General features: G+C 44.5%; 1 long non-coding RNA gene across 1 annotated transcript; it reads left to right on the top strand.

Annotated features, from left to right (window-relative positions):
- The first annotated feature begins 918 nt into the window (after window positions 1-918).
- Window positions 919-10,106, top strand: LOC310706772. The gene is made up of 2 exons (XR_014526167.1): window positions 919-1,252; window positions 7,794-10,106. It is a non-coding gene; the product is annotated as an uncharacterized lncRNA (long non-coding RNA).
- Window positions 10,107-14,685: the final 4,579 nt, after the last annotated feature.

The following is a 14,685-nucleotide window of genomic DNA, read 5'->3' on the forward strand; positions in this document are numbered from 1 at the left end:
ATCCCAAGCATGTGGAGGGTGTGTGCATGTGCAGTGTGATGCAGTGGTTAGAGGAGATCAGAGGACATCTGGGTTCAAATCGCCACTCAGCCATGAAGCTCTCAGGGTTGTTGTGGGGATTAAATGAAGGTGGTGAAAACCAGGTACACCATCTTGAGCTCCTTAATGGAAAGGTGGGATTAAATAAATAAACAGAGGAATTCAATGGAATATCCTTCACCTAACATCTGAAAGGAGAACTTGCCAGGGGCAACTTTTGCTGCATGATCTGTGGTGTATATAGACCAGCCTTACCTTTATAGCACTTAAATTCATTGTTGCTGAATCGTCTTCCATTGCTATCAGTGTAGCACATTCAGTGCCAGATTGTGGTTCATATATTTTGGGGAGTGAACAAGAATTGATTGTCCAAGTGGTAGCTGAAGTCTTGGATTTGGAAAATTTCCCTTGACATGCCTTCTAGCAATGCTGCAATTTGCAGAATGTAAAGTTGACAGCACACCAAGCACAGTTCCCAGGGCAGTGTAGCTGTGCTACACCAGGCCGACACCAATTCCCATATCTTGTCATTGCAACTTGTTATAGGTCAGATCCCCAGTGGCATTTGGGTGAAGCATGACAAATTAAGTGGATGTTAACAGATGTCTTGCATATTGCCTGCTAGTGTACATTTGTCTAAGGAAACCACTGGACAGTGGCTGGGTAGTCTATGGTCTCAGGGCACAGCCACCTGGTTGAACCTAAACAGACCTGAGTTGGGTCAGTTAGCAGACCATAGGAAGGTCCATGTGTGATGCCTTAAATTCTGTGATGGAAAAAAGACAGGATGTAACTATTAATAATCACATTATAATAGCCTAGCTTGGATCCATGTTCTGTGTGGAGAATACAGTGGTACCTTGGTTCTCAAACGCCTTGGTTCCCAAATGCTGAAAACCGGGAAGTAAGTGTTCTGGTTTTTGAACATTTTTCGGAAGCTGAATGTCCAATGCGGCTGTCAGCTATTGTTTCCAGGGCACCTGCACCAATCAGAAGCTGCACCTTGGTTTCTGAGCATTTTGGATGTCAAACGAACTTCTGGAATGGATTAAGTTTGGTGCTTTTGCTATTTATTTTGTATTTTTATTTTTGAGGCTTTTTCGGTTAATTTGTTTTTGTGACTGTGTGGAACCCAGTTCAGCTACTGATTGATTATGTGACTGCAGAAATGGATAAAAGCCCCCCATCCAAACAATGACTATCATCAGTGCAGGTAAGATTTTTTTATATTTTTTTATCATCTACAATACTGTCTTATTTATTTTATAGTATAGTACATTGTTGCTTTTGTTTTATGGATCAATGGCCTCGTTAGATAGCAAAATTCATGTTAAACTGCTGTTTTAGGGGTTGTTTTTAAAAGTCTGAAACGGATTAATCCATTTTGCATAACTTTCTATGGGAAAGTGAGTCTTGGTTTTGGAACACTATGGTTTTGGAACGGACTTCTGGAACGGATTAAGTTTGAGAACCAAGGTACCACTGTAAAGGCAAGAAATATTATGATGAATATTATATCACATTTTACATTATTTATGCACAGTCCCAATAATACTTGTTATTGCTCTGTAAGGTAGGCTTGTGTTGGACTTGCATGTTATAGGTGGTGTTGTTGCCAAGAAGCTGACCTTGTTGTTTTAGTTATTTCTTTAGCACCTTGACTCTGAAATCTGGAGTTTGCTGGGAAAGTATGCAAAGTAAGAACTTTATGTATATGAGGCAAGAAAGTTGCTGTGCATGCTAGCTGACCTCTAACTTTGTAAATCAATAGGAAGACCTCACACTGACTATGCATTAGTGCTTGAGTTCCCATGAAAATGCAAATGTCTTCCTGCCTGCCTGAACTGTAAGCTAATCAAACTATCCAAGACACATCAGAGTAATAAGGTAGTCACAGAACCACTCATTAGCATCACTTAAGGATTAGAACCCTCCACTATGCAGGATGGGATTTAGTAGGTAGGAGAGGATATAGTAATTGCACTTTATCCCTCCACGTACCCATGCGTGTGGGTTGAACTGAGTTTTAAAATCCCACCCAGCAAAAATTAAAAGCATAGGAATTAGGCTGAAGAACTTATTTTGAGCAAGTCCAGCTACGAAGTAAGCTGGCTCCCCTTTCTTACCCTGCTTAACAAAGTATCAGGCACCAACTTGTAAAGTAAGTTTTAAAATATGATTTACAGTCATACCTTGGGTTACAGATGCTTCAGGTTGTGTTTTTTCAGGCTACGGACCCGCCGAAACCTGGAAGTACTGGAACAGGTTACTTCCGGGTTTGGGGAGTCGCACATGCGCAGAAGTGCTAAATCGCGCTTTGCGCATGCGCAGAAGACCAAATTGCAACCCATGTGTGCGCAGATGCTGCGCTGTGAGTTGCGAACGCTGCAGGTTGCGAACATGCATCCCACACGGATCATGGTCGCAACCCAAGCGTCAACTGTACTTACTCTTGCCTTGGCTCACAGCAATGACAGCAGTAAAAACTTATATTTACAGTATAACAGAGGCATGTCTGCATCCATTGCTGCCCCAAGAAAGAGAGAGAGGAGAGAGGAACAGGAAGTACTATATGCTCCTTCTTCTCCAGTGGTCATCACAGTGATAGTTCCAGAAAGTGCAGGCCCACAAATTGAGCCCCTGGAGGTTTGACCTGCACTCGCTGTCCCATTGTTAGCTTCCCTCTGGTTGTTTGTTGGCAAGGAGTCAAGGCATTTGACCTCTAAGACTTGGTCAGGTACTGCCTAAGTCAGTGACGGCCAAACTTGGCCCTCCAGCTGTTTTGGGACTACACTTCCCATCACCCCTGACCACTGGTCCTGTTAGCTAGGGATGATGGGAGTTGTAGTCCCAAAACAGCTGGAGGGCCAAGTTTTGCCATCACTGGCCTAAGTAATCCCTAGTGGCCTGGTGCTTAGGACAAACTTATTTACTGTTACTCCTTGGAGAAGAATTGCTCTCCGTTCCCCCCACCTTGGGATATCCATGCTTATATTTCTCTCTCCACCTTCCTTTCCCAGCTTTTACACAGGCAGCTATGATGCACGGAAGCAACATTCATTTCTATTTGAACTCTACTCTCTGTGTGCATTCCTCTATGGTGTCTGTAAATACACTGCCTGCATAAACAACCTTCTATCTGCGTATTAATCTCTGTCTTTTGTAGTAAACTGTACACTTTCCGATTCTAAGCTTTGTTTGCCATCTCATTGCTGAGGACCCCTGAGTATGCCGTTTACTTCTGGTATACAGTGGTACCTCTGGTTACGTACTTAATTCGTTCCGGAGGTTGGTTCTTAACCTGAAACTGTTCTTAACCTGAAACACCACTTTAGCTAATGGGGCCTCCTGCTGCTGCCTCGCCGCCGGAGCACGATTTCTGTTCTCATACTGAAGCAAAGTTCTTAACCTGAGGTACTATTTCTGGGTTAGCGGAGTCTGTAACCTGAAGCGTATGTAACCTGAAGCGTCTGTAACCCGAGGTACCACTGTACTGTGACTCTTGAGTTAAAGACCCCGAAACACTTGTTTATCCTGTGTACTTGAAAAGTATAATACATGTGGATGAGGACTAGTGACTGAAGGATGATAGGGAAACAAGGAATGTACATGAGTAAATGCAGTCAAATGTATTTAGGCTTTGTTTTGGTTGGGGATGAGGACTGAAAGGGTTAAGATAAAAGGTATTCTGGAGCAAGGCACTGCAGGGAGCTTTGCTGAATTCTATTCCCGAATGCATCTGAGTATAGCAGCAAGCATTATCAGAAAAAATAAGATAAATTCTGCTTCTTGGCAATTAGCCCACTTATAGCTCAAGGGGGAAGTGGCAGCGCAGATGTTTGTTTCTATTGGTCCCCATTTATCTCTATCAGGTTCTTCAGAGTCGGGCTTGGCACTCTGGATGTCAGATTCAATTTATTACTATGTCTCTCCAAAGATTCTTTCTCACGATTAGGTGTCCGGTATGTAATCTATTAATTACATTTTTGGAGAGGGGGGGAAAAACCACACACCCCACCTACATTTCTTCTTACTACACTTAGAGATCACTTATGGTATTGTCTTTCCTCTGCTATTCACGCAGATTGTGTATCACAGTTGCGACAAAGCCGTCTCTGCATATGGATGATCATGCTGCAAAGTTAGCTATGAACCTTCTCCCTGACATTCTAATTCTGTATGCTTGTGGGGGGCATTCAAACCACAACTGTAGTCTCGAATGACACAACCCAGAGAGATGGTCTGCTCCAAGTATCACTAAGGGAGAATTCCTAAATTTGGTAAAACAGGATAAATTATGCTGGTGCAGCTTAAGATGGTGTAAAATACAGTGGTACCTCAGGTTACATACGCTTTGGGTTACAGACTCCGCTAACCCAGAAATAGTACCTCGGGTTAAGAACTTTGCTTCAGGGTGAGAACAGAAATCGTGCTCTGGCAGCGCAGCGGCAGCAGGAGGCCTCATTAGTTAAAGTGGTGCTTCAGGTTAAGAACAGTTTCAGGGACCTCCGGAACGAATTAAGTACTTAACCCGAGGTACCACTGTATGACAGATCCAGACTCTGTTCAGAAGTGGAGCTACAGCCAGCCTATAAAACAGACATTTGCATACACCACTATTTGGGCCAGCATACTATTTGGCTCTAACAGCATACCATGACCAAGCGGAACAGAGTTTGGCTCTAACAGAGCAGGGCTGGCCCACACATGAGGCAAGATGAGGAGGACACCTCAGGCGGTAGGATTCACAGGGGCAGCAGATCCAGCTTCCAAGCATTACCTCAAAGCAACAGCTGTGGCACAATCCTTGGAGACCAGATCTGCCCACCCCATGCCACCTCTATGGTGGCCTCTTGGCGAATAGGAGGTGTTGCTGGTCTCCCCCCAGCCTTACTCTTGATGTACCTAACAGGTACACCGGCTTGTTGCAGTGGGATATTGAGGGGGCCTGGCCCTGTCATTGAATTTTTTTTGGGGGGAGAGGGGACAAGGTACCTCAGCCCCCCTAGCTGGCACTCCTGGTTCCTGATGTAGATCTTCATCCACCCTTCCTTCCCTGGCTGGCAGGTGTGTGTGTGTGTGTGTGGATTTTTTTGTGGTATGCCTCAGATGCCAAAATACTTTGTGCCAGCCCTGCAACACGGTAAGTCCCCCCCGTGCCTGGTCTTGCTCCAGCCACTCCCCTGGAGCACCCATCTTTCACAGCGTACCCAGGAGTAAATTTTGTAAAGCTCAGCTTAGCTGGCTGGGCCTTAACTGAGCCAGGATAGGGGAGTTATGCCAGTGTATCTTCAGCTGAAATGGGGCTGGGGGATTACGCCCGCATAGCCCGGCTGAGATGGGAACCCACCAGCTAAGCCAGAGATCCACCACATCTCAACTTGTCCATCCTGAGGGTGAGGCTTGCACCCGAAGTCTGTGTCAAATCCATTCTATTCCTAATGACTTGGTTGCTCAGATTCTTGTTGGTGTTGCAAAATGACAAAGAATGCTCCGAGCTCCGTATGAGGAGAGCTGACCTGTATTCCGTAGCACATGTTATTTTATTCTCTGACTGTGACAGAAGGAGCAAAAAAAGAGAATTTGCTGATGCTGACTAATCTGCAAGCAAATCTGATGAATCGTAAAGGGGGACCGTAAACTGCTTTGTTTCCATTCCTATAACTGATATTACGATGACAAGTCTTATCATTTTATGAGACTAAAATAAAAACTAAATAAAATTACCAGCCCAAGACTATTGTATTATCTCCATCCCCCTTGGCAGTTATTTGCCTTTAAGTGCTGGCAACTGTGCTTGGTGACATCTTTGTTTGAAAGCAGCCTGCCTTGCTTTGGCGGGAGCTTGTTATATTAGGTTAGAGCGGATATATATAAATGCTATAGCAACACTTTAGTCGGCTGGAATATCAAGCCCTGGATATGTTTCAGTTACTCCAGGGACTTATGATTGAGCTTGCACAATTCATATCCCCAGCAACCAATTGTGATGTCACAAGGAGAGGCAGATCTGGTAGTAACATAAATAGATTTTTCTATTGAATCGTACTGTTTTCAATGGAACATTTGTTACTTTTTCCTGTGGTCAACACTATATAATGAAGAAATTCCACATGCTGTTTAGTGCGGTTTTTGTGATGGTTTTTGTGTTGGACACTTTTACAAATAAGCTGTCCATAGATGTTCATGTAAACAAATAAAATAAAGGTGTGTGATGAGGCAACTGAGGAAAATGAATGAATAAGATTGGTGGTGTGCAGATACGGGTCTGTTGGGGCACATGAACCTCATATATTTCAATGGGGCTTGTGCAGAATAACTATTTATTTATAAAATGTATACTGCTTAATATACGGTAATAATCTTTTAAGCAGTTCACACAAATGAGGGTGGCTAGTACCTATGGGCTATATAATTTGAGCATCCCATGGCTGCCCTCTGCTTATCATATTAGTGGGGACTTTTCTGTAATAGTAGGGGTCACAGAAGTATCACCTGCTGGCAATATAAGGCAATATTTTTTTTTTGGGGGGGGGCAGGACAGACGGATGCAGAGGCCACCAGCTATGGAGACCTCAATATGGGTCACAAGTAAGCTGCTTGTGCCGTACCCACTTCCAATAATATTTCTAGCCTAAGGACTAGAAACTTTAAAATTAAAAGAAATAGGAGCTGCTGAAATAACCATGTCACTGAATTATTATGTGCACAGCCCTGACTTTGGGATGATTGAATTGGAGGAGGAAATAGCTTGAGGCAAGGGTATTATAGGAAATAAGGGCAAAGAGGAAGGGTGTTACTTTCAGAGACATTGTCCCCATTTCAACCTTAAAAGAATTTACTCTTCAAGACAAGAGTTTGATGAAGATCTGCCTACCCCACTCATAACTAGGTCTTTTCATTGGCAAGGAAGAGGCTATGGTAGCTTAGGCGAAGAAAATCTGACTCCCAGAAATGTAGCTGGGGACATGACTAATTCAGTCAATGTCTTCCATAAAGCTACTAGGTCATGTTGATTAACTTCCTCTCCTATCGGTGGCCTCTAATCACACCAGCAATCAATTCAGCCTCCTAACACGATGTGAGGCCAACGCAGCACAACCAATGCATTATACATAATGTTGCTAAATGGTGCTGGAGAGTGCACTAAAAAAATTATTGCGGGAATAACATATTTTGCTGCGTTTAGAGGCAGACGGAAAAGCTATACAGTATCTGCATACCCAATAAAGGAAATTTCCCCAATTCATTAATGGGATATTTGCCCCATGGTGGAAATGTTTGAAATACAGTGGTACCTCAGGTTAAGAACTTAATTCGTTCTGGAGGTCCGTTCTTAACCTGAAACTGTTCTTAACCTGAGGTACCACTTTAGCTAATGGGGCCTCCTGCTGCCGCTGTACTGCCACCGCACAATTTCTGTTCTCATCCTGAAGCAAAGTTCTTAACCTGAGGTACTATTTCTGGGTTAGCGCAGTCTGTAACCTGAAGCATCTGTAACCCGAGGTACCACTGTAAGCAGTATCGCCCAGGTTACGATTGTGATGTCAGAATTCCCAAGCCTGCCAACAGGAGGACAGAGGAATATAAGGAAATCACAACTCATTTTAACTCTGTGCTGAGCAAGCCTTTTCCTTTACAAGGGGGACCCATAGCATTTGAAGAAGGGTGTCTCCTTTCCACCCAGCTTGAGAGGCCATCAGTTCTCCAAACACAATCTTAATACCTCCCCCATCTCTCTTTTTCTGCTACAGAAGTTATTCTCCCCCCACTAGTGAAGGAGGAAGATGAGATGGACAGATATGGAGACATCTCAGACAGTATCCTAGAAATTAGCAGAATACCTTTCATGATGCTGGGAACGGATGAAGGGCAGAGGGAATATGCCATGGGCCAGGAGTCAGCTTTGTCTGCTGAACAGCAGCCTGAGGGGGGAGAAGCCGGAGTGACTCCATCTGCAGCTGATCAGCCTTCAAGGATTCAGAGGAGAAGGTGCCGATGAGAACCAACTAGCTTCTTAAGCAGGGCTTCCAGCCTCACTCAGATGCTGGCAACAACACTTGTTGTTTCTGGCCCAACTTTGCTGTTTCTTGCTCCTCTTGACCTTTGAAAATCGGATTCCCTGGACCCTCTGACAATGTGAACTGCTGGTTGCTTGACCCTAGGACTGGACCTGACTTTGGATACGAATTCTGCCTACAGGCAAGTGCACCTCTGAAAGCATGGACATAGCCAGGATTTATTTTAGAGGGGCAGAACCAAGTTATCTGTGACACAATTGGTCGGTTACATTTAAGTATTTTTATTTATTTACTTGATGGGGGGGGCAGCTACCCCCTCTGCCCACGTCTGAGACTGTCGATTGGCTGGCCTCCCTCTCCCCTGAGATCACTCATTGCTCAACACAAGACTGCGACAAAAGATCACTATTTTGCAGAGCTGTTAATAGAAACTAGACCACTTAGCATTAGGGTGGCAGGATGGTGGGGGAGGAGTGAATTTAATCAGAATTTAATCAGAGCTACTAGTAACTGAGCCCAATTTTATGTTAATAGTTTTGCTTTGATTCCATTTTTTGGACTAGACTGTGATAGAGGGAACAAGGAAATCAAAACATGACTAGAGAAATAAACTCTAAGGCATTCCATGTGCAGGAGAAAATATAGAGCTCTAGTCCTCTTTCACAGATGTTTTACAGATGTTTTACAACTTGTTCTTATCCCAAAACTCACTCTCCCACAGCTCAGTGTTGCTGATATGCTGTTTCATTTTGGTAGTAATGGAAAGCTGGCATGCATTTAGTATTTAGTGTTTTGACTATATTTGATATTCACCATGCAATGTTGTTTATTATCTTACATCATATGGCTTTATTGCATGATGGGTTTTGAAGTAAAATGGCACATTCAGAACAAATTCAAACGTTGAGTGCAAAATTTACTTCAAAATTGAGCAGTGAAATTGTGCCTGGGAATTTAATATGTGCTTACAAAAATAGAGGTATTACTACCCCCCATTTCTTCTATTCAGCATGATACAAAAATGTGTGGCATTATTGCAGTTGTCTACCACAGGAGCAGCTATGTTGTGTAGTGTCTGGGGAAAAAAAACCCTACTTATTGTTTAGCCAAGTTCTTTGGTGCAACATGATTACCAGATCATGGAAGCATCCCAGAGGGCTGCTTGTCTAGCTCTGTGAATGTAGGGGTGTACAAATGCTTTTGAAATGTGCAGCAGTTTTGAACCATTGCAAAGGTTTCACAAAGAAGTCTGCAAAGTAACATGGGAGTCTGCTTTCCTCTAGTGCTCACCTACAAACCCCACAAAACAACTGCCCATAAGCAGTCTCTTGGATGCAGCCCAAGTAGTCCTTAAGAAGTTGCTTTATTACAGAAAAAAGAAGCATGCATTCCAAACTACCTGAAAGATAAACCCATTGAACAACAATGAATAAGCCTAATAGCGAAGCATGTCTAATATATAAAATGAAAGTGGAGCACATCTATCTTGCTATAGAAAAAGAGAAAATTACTGGAACTGGATAAACTACAGTTAGGAAAGTTCGCCCAGTTGTATTAGCCTCCGCCCTTTGTAAATGCGGGTCAGATTTTCAAACACCATCCACCAATTGAAACAAAAATTGGAGTCATGCCCTCTCTGACCAGCTTGTCAAAGCTTTAAGAAATTCTGCTGAACTATGCAGGCCTTTGCCAGACTCAAAAGTAATCATATGTACTACAAGGGCACCAAGGGACACAAATAGACAAACTGAAAAAGTGTTCCGTGTGGCTCAGGTGTCAGCCTGGAAGATGAAACCACAATGCCCTTTAAAACATTAGTCTGGGGTGGTGGGAGGTGCAGTGTTGTAGGTACATCCCACAATGCTAGTTTAACGTTTACAGAACTGTAACCAGGCTGACAGAGTCTTTTTTGCGGAGTTGGTCTCAGAGTGGGGGATAGACCTGATTTCTTGCAGCCAAACAGAGGCGAAATCAAATGGATCAGTAGAAAAAGCTACGTTGGAGAATGAACTCTCAAGCTGAAAATAAATGGCATGCCCTCAAACACTTTGTAGACAAAGCCAGGGATGTTGTTGCGTGCTTGTAGTTCCTCTAACTCACGCCAAGGATCACTGCCTGAATGCCTTCCCATCTCCCCATCTCAAAAACAAAACCAGACTATAAAAACGTAAACACGGACAAATCTAACAAACGACAGCGTATCACATCTGCCAACGATAATTTAGGTCCATCATAGCCACATATATATAATGTTAAGAGCTCATTGTCTCACATTTTCATCGAGTTCTGTTCTGTTCCAGGATCTAAAAATAAAAACACATTTCCCAAGGAATCTCTGTATGTATTGGTGAAGGCTCATTACCTGCTGTGCACAGTAGTGCAGTTAGGTAATTTTAGACTCAGCCTAGACTTAATGGTCTTATGAGGAGCCCCCTCGTTAGAGGTTAATATGTTTTGCTTCCACATGGGGTGAGCCAGCCTCGCCGCATATGGAGGGCCCTCTTCATTCTGCTGAATGGGGCACTCGATTTTTGCCCTGAAGTCCTGCCCTGAAATCACTGCTAGCTGTATATTGCATTCGCTGGCTCCAAAGTTGCCCATCCTGCATTGGCTGAAAGCTACAACAACTGAAGAATGTCAGTAGAATGTTTAATCATTCTATACCTCTGGGTATGGGGTGGTATATAAATTCAATAAATAATAATGATAATAATAGGCCCAAATTCTATTGTGCCACTGGGAGCCCTCACCTCCCTTGTGTATAGATGTTGTATGTACTTCATTCAATAATGCCAGCCTGTTTAGTGTGTTCTGAAAAAGAGGCACAGGTACACCTGGTGAGAGGAGTGGTCCATGAGGTGATATGGTTGATGATACCTTCCTACACTGCTTGTCCTGCCTTTCTTCTTTGCACTGCCATGTTCATGTCCTTTCGCCTAGTACTTTTAAACAGCTGAGCTTCACTGATCACATGTGACAGTACGTTTCCTTCCCCAGGTGTGATGGCAGCTTCCACTTGGCCAAAGAGAATCTCAAAGCAATAGCTCTTTCTAATGACCGACCAAGAGACCACCAGAAATCGGAATGTGGTTCTGGGCATCCTCCTAGCCCAGGCACTGTGAGGGAGGAACTCTCCTCTCTTCCTCCTGCTTTCATTTTCTTCATTGCCATTGAGGAGAGCATACCCTTCTGGCTTCGACAAAGAAAATGAGTTGCCTCGATTCGGTCACTAAAGAAGACTTCAGCCATTTTTTGAGGGCAGCTCATGTGATGCAGGGAGATGCTTTTTGGGATGTTGGCTTGCACTTTTCTCCTGTTCATTGAGGCTAAATATGATGGCCTGGGATTCGGACTCAGAGGCTGAACCTGAGGAATCCCAGCCTGCACAGGAGTCCCTGCCTCCAGAACCAGCTGAGCCGGGGCTGGGGCCTGAGCCTGAAGGGTCCTCACCTGTGCTGGATCCTCAGGTGCAGGCACCAGCTGAGTCTGCTCTAGCCCCAGAGGTGATGGAGGACCCATTGCCTGCAGGTGCTCCACTCCCAGCCCCGTCAGGGGAAGATGAGGTTGCCTCTGGGTCTAGTAACCCTCCAGCCTCTCCTGGTCTGCAGAGGCTCAGGGCAGAGAGGTGGAGGGAACTAAGTTCCTGCAGGAGGAGTGCTCGCCTCCAGGCCAGGAGAGGCGAGTCACCTGTGGACCGGGGCTGCCCTATGCCTTGGGGCAGATAAAAGCCAGTCAGCCCCAGTCCCAGATTGCGGGAGCAACGTTGTTGCTAGCCTGTTCCTGCCTGCACCCTGACCTGCTCTTCTGCCAGAGTTCCCGACCTCAACTGACTCCCCGCCTTGGACCCAGCTACAGCTTTGACAGACAGCCTCCATACCGCACCATCAACCTCGGACTGGACTCGGACCTCACCTCTCGGTTAGCCCTCGGGACCAGACACTAACGTAGTCTGATTTCCCATTCAAGGCACTCAACCCCAAACACCGACCTTGGCAGACAACTAGCCATGGAAGAGATGTGGGCTCTGTTTGGTGCCAGAGCTGTATCTCACACAGGCACGATGCTGTAGTGTCTCTCCCACCTCCATTATATCAGCAGCTAGTGACAAAACTGAGCCTGATGGCTTCCTCTCCCTCCCCAGTTCCCAGATGTGGAGTCACTCCTCCTGGGTTTGATTATTCAGGGATGCAGCACAGCATCTCTGGCGCTTGCTGCAAAATAACATGGCAATCACACTTGCCACTCATGCCATACCAATATCTTCCCTGGGTGTGAACTGCCTTCCTTTCATCCCTCCAATTCTTTTCCATCTGTAAAACTGAGTACTGCTGCTCCCACTGCTGCTCTGACCATTCCAAGCTCACGTGACAGTCAGATATTTTATTTCCACTTCCGTTTTTGTGCTGATACACCAACAAATCCCAAAATTGTATACAGTATATATATGGCTGATTTCAAAAATGCCAAGAGGAAGGAGCTGTTTTCCACCACAACCAGATAAAACTCAGGGAACAAGCTGTGCTATTACAAAGACGAAGGCCTCAGGTGCAAACTCTAGATAATATTTTAGAGACTAAGACCTAAACCACATTTCTAATGGCTGTCATATTCATATGGTTTATTGTCATATTCGATTGTTAATTCAAACTTAATTCTATTGGGCTTCATGTTTGCTTAGCACGGTATGTGAACCTGGTCTGGGACCGTAATAAATTTCATTCATACAACCAGATAACTTTAACCATACCAAATTACTGTGGATTTTAAGGCACTGCAATCTTAAGTGCACTCAGTAGGGAGCAAGACCAGTAGAACCCCATGGAATTTCTACCTCAGAAAACATACGTAGATGGGGATGACAGAGGACGAGATGGTTGGATAGTGTTCTCGAAGCTACCAGCATGAGTTTGACCAAACTGCGGGAGGCCGTGGAAGACAGGAGTACCTGGCATGCTCTAGTCCATGGAGTCATGAAGAGTCAGACACGACTAAACAACAACAGTAGTCTTTCTAGTAGGCTGAACCCCTACATCAGGAAGGTGCCACTCGCTTTAGCTTACATTGTGGCATTGTAATTGGGAATATCGCTGTACATTAGTTCACTTACAATATTGACACTCATCCTTTCACAATCACATCCCCTGCAAATGTTCCAGAAAAACCAGGACATTCCGTTTTTTATCGTGAAAGAATGGCAGCCATTTTAGTTGCCCTGATCTCACACGATTTTGTAGCATGCTTTCCCCCATAAAAAGTGTTATTTTGGGTTGCAATGCTGCATGGTATACCCAAAATGTGTGTTTTGTGGCACTGTGCATGGAAAAGCACTTTTTCGGGGGGGGGGGGGGAGAGGCCACGGCGCATAACTGCACAAGATCATGGCACCCAAGATGGCTGCCGTGCTCTCGTGATAAAAATGGGAAGATGGTGCCCAGAAAGATGGCATCCTGGATTTTGTCTTCAAGGCATTGGAGGGCATGCAATCACACTTTCCAAGGCAGTTTACAGCAGATAAGTGGAGCCATAGTTAGCAAGACTCTCCCTTCCCCCTATTTGAAAGCACCATGTAGGCTGGCCATGAGAGGGCACCATAGACTTAACTATGTCCTTTGAAAGGGGAAACGAAATAGAAAATGAAAGGAGACAAACAAACCATCCATAATTAAAGCAGGGTGGGGAGAAAACAGGGTTTCGGTATTCCATTTTTAAGAATAGACAGTAGCGTTTGGGTAGATCGGAGGCAGGGAAGATTTGTTTGGGTGAGTGTTCGCTTGCATTTTCTTTTCTCATTGACGCTTCTCTGCGTGGGAAGACAGCCACAAATAAAACATTATCGCCCTCACCCCTTTCTCAGGCTGTCAGCTTGCTTCTCCCACTGCTTGATCCCAGATTCCATGGTCTATGGTGACACAACCATTATGTTTCCAAGGTTCACAAAATAATAAATGCTGTGCACCTCTAATGTGCCACATGCAAACAGTATTTATGGGTGCATAATCAAGAGATAATATGACTTTTGTTATGCCTTAACACGGTTTAGCTAGCCGGTTGACTCATACTTATACTTTGAAATTTAATTAGATAAAAGCTTGTGTTTTCCCTCCCTTTCTCATGGCATCATAGCATTGTAGAGTTGGAAGGGATCGTGAGGGTCATCCAGTCCAGCCCCCTGCATTGCAGGTATCTCAACATGAGGTCTCCCATACAATTTGAAATCGTACCAGACCCTGCTTTGCTTTGCAAATGTGCTAGCAGTTTCATTGCTGCATTTATATATTCAGAGTGTACTTTTTATGAGAGCCCATTTCTGTTTTACATTTTGCTTGCTTTTTTCCTGGCCACGTGTTGGAAGCCCTTTGTGGGGAAAATCTGGGCGCCCTTTTCGCAGCCGATGATGCTCTACATCTGTATTGCCACTTCAGCCTGGGCAATTAGTATACTTGAGAGAGATGTGAAGCTTTATACTGAAGTGTATGCAACAGCTTTTTGGCCATGGTAGAAAAGCCTGGGAACCAGAATTCACTAGATGCTTGTGCTGTAGTGATCAGACACCCCACCCCATCTGAACCTAGCTGTGCATTAGGGTTTATTCACCACCCACCTGTTTCTACCTGCAAGGTACTCT

The sequence above is a fragment of the Podarcis liolepis genome, assembly GCF_965112155.1.
Source record: "Podarcis liolepis genome assembly, chromosome: 5".
Taxonomy (NCBI): Eukaryota; Metazoa; Chordata; class Lepidosauria; order Squamata; family Lacertidae; genus Podarcis; species Podarcis liolepis.